This window comes from Sinocyclocheilus anshuiensis, unplaced genomic scaffold, assembly GCF_001515605.1.
Source record: "Sinocyclocheilus anshuiensis isolate Anshui unplaced genomic scaffold, SAMN03320099.WGS_v1.1 scaffold607, whole genome shotgun sequence".
In the NCBI taxonomy this organism is placed as follows: Eukaryota; Metazoa; Chordata; class Actinopteri; order Cypriniformes; family Cyprinidae; genus Sinocyclocheilus; species Sinocyclocheilus anshuiensis.
The window spans coordinates 167,381-176,285 of NW_015552591.1; positions in this window are offsets into that span (position 1 = coordinate 167,381).

Here is an 8,905-nt window from a genome sequence, read left to right on the forward strand (position 1 = left end):
GTTTAGGGGTGGAAATGGGATCCAGGGGGTGGAGATGGGTATGTTTAGGGGTGGAAATGGGATCCAGGGGGTGGAGATGGGTATGTTTAGGGGTGGAAATGGGATCCAGGGGGTGGAGATGGGTATGTTTAGGGGTGGAAATGGGATCCAGGGGGTGGAGATGGGTAGGTTTAGGGGTGGAAATGGGATCCAGAGGGTGGAGGTGGGTAACATCAGAGTAATTACATGATAAAACTAATATAAAGTGTAACACTTTCGTTACCAAAAAGTGCTGTTAGTCCTGTTACACATTTGTACTTTAATTACCAAAAAGTGTTGTTACCAATGTCCTGTTACACATTTGTACTTACACATACCATTCAGTGGGTTGTTACATATGTGTAGTTACACAAACATTAGAGCTGTAGATACTATGTACCAATGTGTACTTAAACTGTGGTTACATACTATGTACACATCTAGTTACTATGTAAGTACACAGGTATCAGGGACAATATAAAGTGGGACCGTCTTTTGCAGTACTGACTAGCCCAATCACACGTAGGTGGTTGGAATTACTGTAAATAGCTTCTGCCAACAAGGCAGGCTATTTGCACTTAGTGTAAATAGACACTCCTAAAATCAACACTGATATATGTCATCTGCTGGAGCATTCCAAATTTCAAAATTTACAAAAGCACATTGAAGTCGTCAATGAGCTCATCATATGACAGTTAAAACATCAATTAAAGCTGCAGTCCGTAAGTTTTGCCTCTGTCACCATCTCTGTTTGAAAACCTGCAATTGCAGCTATTCGCGGAATTATCTTCCTTGCGTGGGTTGTGCACCGGCACGGCTCCAGCGCGGATGAATCTAATGTGTTGCTGTCAGTCACTGCACCGGTGTGGATACTGCACTTTGTATTTACAGATTCTATATCTTGAAAGTATGACCCAAATAAGAGTTTTCACTGGAGAATGTCATCTGAACAAGTAAGTAACAACTGCCACTTTTGTTCTGATCAACTGAGGAAAAAAGCATTACATTGCGCTATCAATGGTGATTAAATGTAACGTTCGGTTAGCTCATATCACATCAAACCGTGCCAATCCGACCTTTCTGGATTACAATCCGCCATTTATTCCAGCTGCTGTGAGAAAAAGCTATAAACCATCTGTCACCTGCAGCATCCTCATGTGCGATATAGCATAGTGATGGCTGCTTTTGAAACACTGCTTCATGAAGCTTCGAAACCTCTGCGAATCAATTGTTTCGAAACAGTGGTTCGGAGCGCATATCAAAATGCCAAAGTCACATGATTTGAGTAAACGAGGCTTCGTTACATCATAACTGTTTCGAAACATTTCGAAATTTCAATAGTTTGCCTAGGGGGGTGATCTCTGTGAACCCGTGAATTATGCGAGTTCACTGAGATCGCCCCACAGCGGCGAACCACTGCATCAGCGTCTATGGTTATATGATCTCAGATCAGTTTGATCAATTTGTAGACATTTTCAATGAGACATTTGTGTAATTAAAAGGATGAGTAGTAGTTAATAGTCTCTTACTGGCCTGTTTAGACAAGCTCTCCATAAAACAAACAAAAGAAGCCCTTGCAAATTAATAATAATTATTTTAAAGACGCATAGGTCTATTATACAGACACTTCATTTTTAATGGTATTTTATTATTTTGATTGCATTTAATATATTATACTTTCAAGAAAGCGTTTTCTTTGGGTTTGTAAAATCTGTTTTTATGCATGTTTTGGTCTGAGTTTTGTTGCATTTACACAGTTTTGACCAGCAGGCGTCACCAGCGTGTGGTGTTTCGAGCGCTTCGAAACAGTGAATCCTTTTGCGAAGGAATGGTTCAATTGATTCGAAGCTTCAAAATTGTTAGTTTCTCCCATCACTAATATAGCATACTAGCCGGGACAACTTCTTTATGTTTACAGACGTGACGTAATGACGCAGCGCCATGCTCGAATTTTCCGCGAAAACCTACCCATACCACTCAAATTAGAAAACTTTATTACAAGCTTACCGTTGTGTTACCGTTGAGCTAAAGTAAGGCAATAGTTTTGAACACTGTCTGGTTATGTACTTGCTCAAAAATAGATTTTGGATCATTTTTAAACCAAAAAAGTTACAGACTGCAGCTTTGACGTTAATGAACGTTATTAACGTCAACAGCCAAAAAAGTTTCACAGGATTATGAACGTAACTGAAAGGGATGCACGGGCTTCATCTTGGGCTTTTTAACTTTTTTTTTTTTTTTCTCGGCACCGGACCGCTGATGTCTTTTTTACGGGCATAGTTGTCCATCAATTATGATCAGTCAGGCCCTGTCCCAAATGGAACACTTCATGTGCACTTGCGGTCTTACGGACTTACAATGGCCGCCGCGTGCGCGTGTCCGTTAAGTCCACGAGACCGTAGGGTGTCCCATTTGTCATTTTAGCATTCAGAAGGGTGCTCGCGAGTGACCCCTTTGCAGCCGTTATGCGCCCTCGATCCTCACTTCTGCCGAGCCCGTACTGGTGCGAGCTCCGCAGCAGACTTCTACCTGACAGTCAAAGCGGCATTACGTCACGAAAGTGCGGACTCAGAGGAAGACCACGAAGGTTTAGGGTGCCATTTGGGACAAGGCCTCAGCCGCCAATATGAGGTGAGGGCGGGCGCGGGCGTGGAATGGTGCGTCATGTGTGCTTAGCCTAGTGCATTCACCGTAAAATGCTTTTTTTATAATTATATATATATATATTAGTTCACATTTATATTTGTATTTATTTATATGTATGTTAATATAGAACGAAAGTTTTTTTTTTTTTTTGAGCGACTGGGATGGTGCCCCCTGGGAGCTGGTGCCCTACGCAAACTGCGTATAGGGAGCGGCGGTACTGATTAGCAGGCGTTGGTTTGGTGGATTTGCAATAAATATTAACTTAATCCAGTGCTCTTTTTATTGTGTTAACAGCATTAGAAACGGCATACGATTCAGTGAGTGATGCGTAGTGAACTGATTCAGACTGTTTTGCTAAAACATTTGAACAGTTCATTGATTCTGGTTCAGAAAACAACGGACAATGCCTATTTGTCTTATTTATTTTAGACTAATCGGTTTATTGTGTTTTATTTATTTATTTATTTTTGAACTCTTGAGCTCTGACACGTGCAACACCAAAATATTAGTTAAATTTGACTGGCGTCTAATATTTACAAAGAATATTTCTATTTCCATTTCTGTTCCATTTCTCCCTTTGATGGCCTTTTTTGATGTCATATTAAATAGTTATGGTTCGGTTACTGACCTTAATAAAACAAGTGACAGATGTAGGGAGGTGTGGCTATAAATGTACCTTTCAACTTTATCACCTCTATATATATATAATACTACAAAAGTTTTGAGCAGCAGACATGAATTTTCAGACAGAAATAATACTGAATGGTGCAATCAAGATTTAGTCTGCCAGATTGTACCAAATGGGCTTCAAAAGAAACAGACTTTAAATTAAAAAAAATATAAAAAACTACCTAAAAAGGACATAGTGGAGCAATTCTGTGACAAATAATCACTCCCACACCCACACCCACACCCACACCCACAAGAGCTTCAAATACCAACATCTGTCGCTGTGACAGTCATTCTCAGCTCACTGTTTGAGAATGAATCACATACAACAGGTAGATTTGTTTAATTATACAAAAATTACTTTGATTTTTGAGTTAGATCTAAGTCTTTATTTGGATTTTCCCCAGACATGCAGGTGCCATTTAGAATCTGAACCTATATTAACGTCTGTGAGGGATGTAGAAATAAAGAGAACAAAAGTATATATATATATACTTCAGTGGAGTCTGTAAGTCTAAGATCACATTGAAAACCCATGATTTGTTATGTATATAATAGAATTAGTGATGAAAATTGAGTATTAAATTGAAAAGGAATGTAAATTTAAAGTATTTTCACTAGTGTTCTCAAACTTTTTGACCTTATGTGTTTGTTATTCTGGCAGATTGCATTATGTTTATTTAATTTTAGCATGTATTTTGTACATTATGCCATTGTTGGCATTGTTTGCTATCATTTTTTCATAATTTATTTATGTTCATTCGCAGACGTTTAGTCATAACACTGAAAACAAACACTATGCATATTTTACTAAATATTTATGTTTGACAGCTGGTAAGTCAGCTCAGCTCTTTTGGAGGTACAGTAAAGTTTTGTGCTGCACCCTGCTCAGTGAGTCGTCTCTCCACAGCACTGCAGCTAAATGCTTCTTTGAATGTGATGGGGGACACTCCTGCTGTATTGCCTGCAGGCGACATGTCATCGTATGATGTATTGTAGACACTGTGAGCAGCAGGAAACTGTCACGTGAAAGTCAATGCCATAACACTTTAGATGTCCCTAAGACAATTTATGGCCGGCAGGCGAAGTTATGATTACTATCCCAATAGGCGACGACACAGTGTTCCATTTTCTATCATTCCTTTTTCTCGAGGTCTGCCTGCCTTTCACTTCCTCTCTCTTTCTCCAGATTGCACCACCAAAATCTGTAATGTGTCAGTCACGCATGGCATGACAGAATTCATAGTGCCGAGTGATGCTAGTTTGCTATAAGAGCCTTACTTTGAAGAGATTCTGCTAGTAATTCTGCCTGACTCCCAACTAGTCATGTGAGACATAGGCTTTCGAGAGAAGTGCAAGGATAAGCATCAATTGCAATGCATAAAAACTGAATCTGATAAATCATGTGGTAAAGTAAAAAAAAATGGATTGCTTTAAGTTGGGATAACGAAAAAGTTCAGAATGATTTGCAGTGAAAGATTTATTTATTTATTTGGACACTGTGATCAGCTGATTATGTTACGTTGTTATGAAACAACGTAAACTAAAGAAAAAAATATTTATCAGTTATTTATTTTATGTTGTTTGATAACTCATTGTGGATTATTTTTAATGAATTAGTTTTATTATTACACAATTTAATACTTTTTTAAAATTTAATTTTTCTTAGAGTCGTCATCTTTTATGCTTATGGTTCTAAACTATCGAGTCGACAGCTTGCAAATCTGCAAATTTCTGTGCAATAGTTTGTGGTCACAGTCTGCATTCAGCACTTCTTGTGACGTAGACCATTGCGACTTCACATTAATTAAGCTGTAGAAACCCAACAGAGTCTCAGAAAGACTTGTTGGAAGAGCAGTTGTTGTAGGCTAAAAAGAACATTATTTTGTGTATTTGGTGTAATGAAATGTTTTTATGCGGTTTAAGGTTCAAAAAACACATTATTTTCCACATACTGTACGAGGCTAGAGTGAGCAGAGGCTGGTGGCTAGGGTGAGCGGCGGCCGGCGGATTCGACGAAGGAGCGGCCGGCGGGCTTGTGGCAACCACATGTTACGACCTGGACTCTGCTTCGTCCACGGTGAAAGCCGATACGGCAATCCACAGCACGAAGTTGATGTATTTCCTCAGCGACCAGCACGGATCAGCTCTAGGCATGACGAAGCAGATATCGTCCTCTTTTGGAAGGCCAAACAAAGTAGTTTTGCTTTCACAACGAAACACACAGCGTCTTCACGACATGGCGGCAGCAACAACAATACTACAGCGAGAATAAAAGGTACGCCTTCTTTCTTTGCGTGAACATTTGGGCAGCGTTATGCAAAACTTCCCACATCGTGACGTAGACATGTGGGGGCGTGTTAGAACGAGCCGTTTTAGGTAGGCGTGGTTGACTCTTAACTTTTATAAAGAATATCTCTTTGGATTTGAGACTTTAGTCTTTGCAACTTTACAGATCTATCAAAGAGAAAGGAAAAATTGAAATCGCATCATATGACCCCTTTAAATATGCCTTGTGCCTGACTACAAACACACACACACATTGCTTTGATTTATAATTCTAAGATTTTCTAAAGGACAAACAAGATTTAAGCTGAGACTATATTCTTGTGCCTCTGACATTTCACTATTTTTCAAACACTAGATGCAGAATGTGTAGTTTCATATTTCTTTGAGAGGTTTTGAAAGAAGATTCTTTGGTCTATATGGCAATATAAAATAAACATATTTACTGTCTTTTGAGAATTTAAGTATCAGATGTTGAGTCTTGAGGTCTGTAGTGGTTAACAATGCACATAATTATGACATTGTTAGTGGTTATTATTAGAGCACTCTTAATTTGCATCATTCTGGTCTGAATAAAGGAGATTATGTCATTACTTTGACTTTTCTTTCTTAAATCTGAATTACTTTCAGTGTTGCTGTGTGTCAAGTTTACACAAATGTGCTGTCATTCTGTTTATTATTTTCATATATTGACTATTTGTCCTGCCTCAGTCTTCATTTCTTTGTGATGCCCACTGTTCTTTCATTGAAACCAGATGAGATTTAATCTCACACCTCAGTGTGGGTTTATTATTTAAAACATCAATTTAAATACACAATGCATTTGCATCTTCTTTTGTCTACTGTAATTATGGTATCTTAGGGTGAACTCAGGGAAATATTAGGGAAATTTATCATGACAACATTTTATTTAGCTTGCTGTGTAGAGACAAAAGACAAAATACTTTTTGTGAACTGGTAGGGCGATATGGCAAAAATGTCATATCACTTTTTTTTTTTCCAGGCATTCCCGATTTTATCATGATTCTTTGCCATGTTGGTTTCACTATTTTGCAAGTTGTCTGAGCAGTACAGGCAAACTATTTTCCCTACTTTAAAAACAAAGCCTTACAAGATAACAAAATATAAAATAAAAAATCAATGGCAGACATTTAGGCCAAAGTGAGCGAAGATAGAAATCATTGTCTTTATTTTATCTTTGTTATTAAAAAATAAGAACAAAGATACACACTATAAATACACATAATATACAAATAAAACAGTGCTTTATTTTTCAGGAAGGTGAATGTAGCAGTAGCATTCAAGAAATTGAATAAATATAAAAATAAAACACTATATACTCTTCACTGTATAAATTATACATTGAATCTTATTAAAGCAATTGTATTAAAGTTCTTCAGTCAAGAGCAGTGAGTGATTTTTCTCTTTGTGTTTGAATGTTTTATTAACATTAAAGGGATAGTTCACCCAAAAATAAAAATTCTGTCATCATTTACATACTCTCAATACTCTAAAAAGAGATTGTGTTGATGGCATTTTGACACGTTGTGTAGATTTTTAACACACAATGTGTTAAAATATGTAACTCTGGATAGAATATAGCACTGGCTGGAGGGCAGTCTGTTTATGAAAACCTTAAAACTTTAAAGAATAACTGGTGTTTTTTGGCAGCCAATCACATCATGCCTCTTGTCTTTTTCAAATGTTGCATTCAACGCGCTTTTCACTCATTATTACCAGACTGACTTTATTTCTGTCAGACATCTAAAGAAGTTCTTATTGAGAATTAACAGAGGTTTTAGATGTTGATGTTTCATTGAATGTTTCATTTGAAGTCACCAGAATCCTGATTAGTGGCACCTTTATTTGGGCTCTTGACCCTCTACTTTTTTTTTTTTTTTTTATAAATTTTTCTCTGGCTGTTGTAAGTGTATTTTATAAAAGTACATTTATTATGTCAAGAAAAAAATATGATCAGATGTTTATTGATTATGACACTATAAACACAGTTATGTGTTAAGAAATGACACAGGTTGTGTGTTAAATTTGACACAACATGTGTTGCCCCTGAGCACACTGACTACATGTGTTAAATTCTACACAACGTGTAATTTTTAACACATCTCTTTTTACAGTGTGTGTTGTTTTCAACACATCATTTTTTTCCCAATGTATAAAATATATATGTAATTAGTTTCCTCGACTGATTTACTGATTTACTCTTCAATGTGATGACATAAAAAAAAAAACATATGCCCGTAAATAATGGCAAGAAATCTCATCTTTCTGTTAAAGCGTAGGTCGAACAAACGACTCTTATGAACTGCTTCGTTTTAGTGAGTCAAACACATTCAATGCAACCAGCCTGATCACTGATCACAAACAAATGACTCTATCCGGCTCTTTTAATTAATCGAAGCATATGATGTGTATAAGTATAATATATATTATTATAGTTAATTTTGATGATATCTTTGCATATATTAATGACTAACTGCTTAATTCTAAACTATTTTCAAAAGTATGTTGTTCAGTAGCTTTGACAAGTGACGTCACGTCACAACAAATCATTTGGCGGCGTCCGTCGATTTCCTGAAGTTGAGGATCACGTCAGCAAATCCAGGTACTGAATTACTGTCATATTTTACAGATAAATGTTGAATTAGAATAAAAAATACAATACAAATACGACTATTGATTACATAACATTTTCTTAGTATGCCTGAGGTAGTTGCTTTCTAGTTATATGACAACTAAACAGCAGGTTTATGGAAAGCAGTTCTATCTAACATTAGCCCGTCATGCCTTGTTAGCTAGGTAGTGCAGCAATCAAAATATTCCATACGTGCATATGAAATCGCTCCGTTATGGTATAGCCTAATGTTTTAATTTGTATTCATTAAAGGGGTCATATGATGCTGCTAAAAAGAACATTATTTTGTGTATTTGGTGTAATGAAATGTGTTTATGCGGTTTAAGGTTCAAAAAACACATTATTTTCCACATACTGTACATTATTGTTTCTCCTCTATGCCCCGCCTTTCTGAAACGCGTCGATTTTTACAAAGCTCATCGGTCTGAAAAAGCGAGGTGTGCTCTGATTGGCCAGCTATCCAGTGCGTTGTGATTGGCCGAATTCCTCAAGCGTGTGACGGAAATGTTATGCCCCTTACCATATTGTGATGCCGAAGCCGATCCGGCGATCGACAGCGCAAAGTTGAAGTATTTCCTCAGCGACCAGCACGGATCAGCTCCAGGCATGACGAAGCGATATTGTCCTCTTTTG